We start from the raw sequence: 398 nt of genomic DNA on the forward strand, positions 1-398 counted from the left end.
TGTGTGTGTGTGTGTGTAATTAGGTGTGAGGTGTTGGGTGCAGCACTTTGCTCATTAAAAGGATTTGGCTGCCGTCCAGCTCTGTGCAGTTCATCAACTGTCCTTCATGTCTCTCATCCTCTTCCTTCTCTCATCATCTGTCCTCTCCTTCCTTCCTCACTCTTCTCTTCTCTTCTCTTCTCCGCACTCCATCCTCCCGTCCCAGCATTACCGCAACAAAACACAGCTTTGCAACAATGGTCCTGATAGATGAAGGGGAGGGGTAGGGGATGGCAGGGGGCATCTTTCATCACTGATGAGCATTTGATAACGTGCCTCATTAAAGACGAATATATCATGTTTGCAAAATATCAGTGTTTACACATCCATCCATACTAATATGTGTATGTGCACAACAC

Source organism: Morone saxatilis, unplaced genomic scaffold (genome assembly GCF_004916995.1).
Source record: "Morone saxatilis isolate NCDOM2014 unplaced genomic scaffold, NCSU_SB_2.0 Contig14, whole genome shotgun sequence".
NCBI classification, from domain to species: Eukaryota; Metazoa; Chordata; class Actinopteri; family Moronidae; genus Morone; species Morone saxatilis.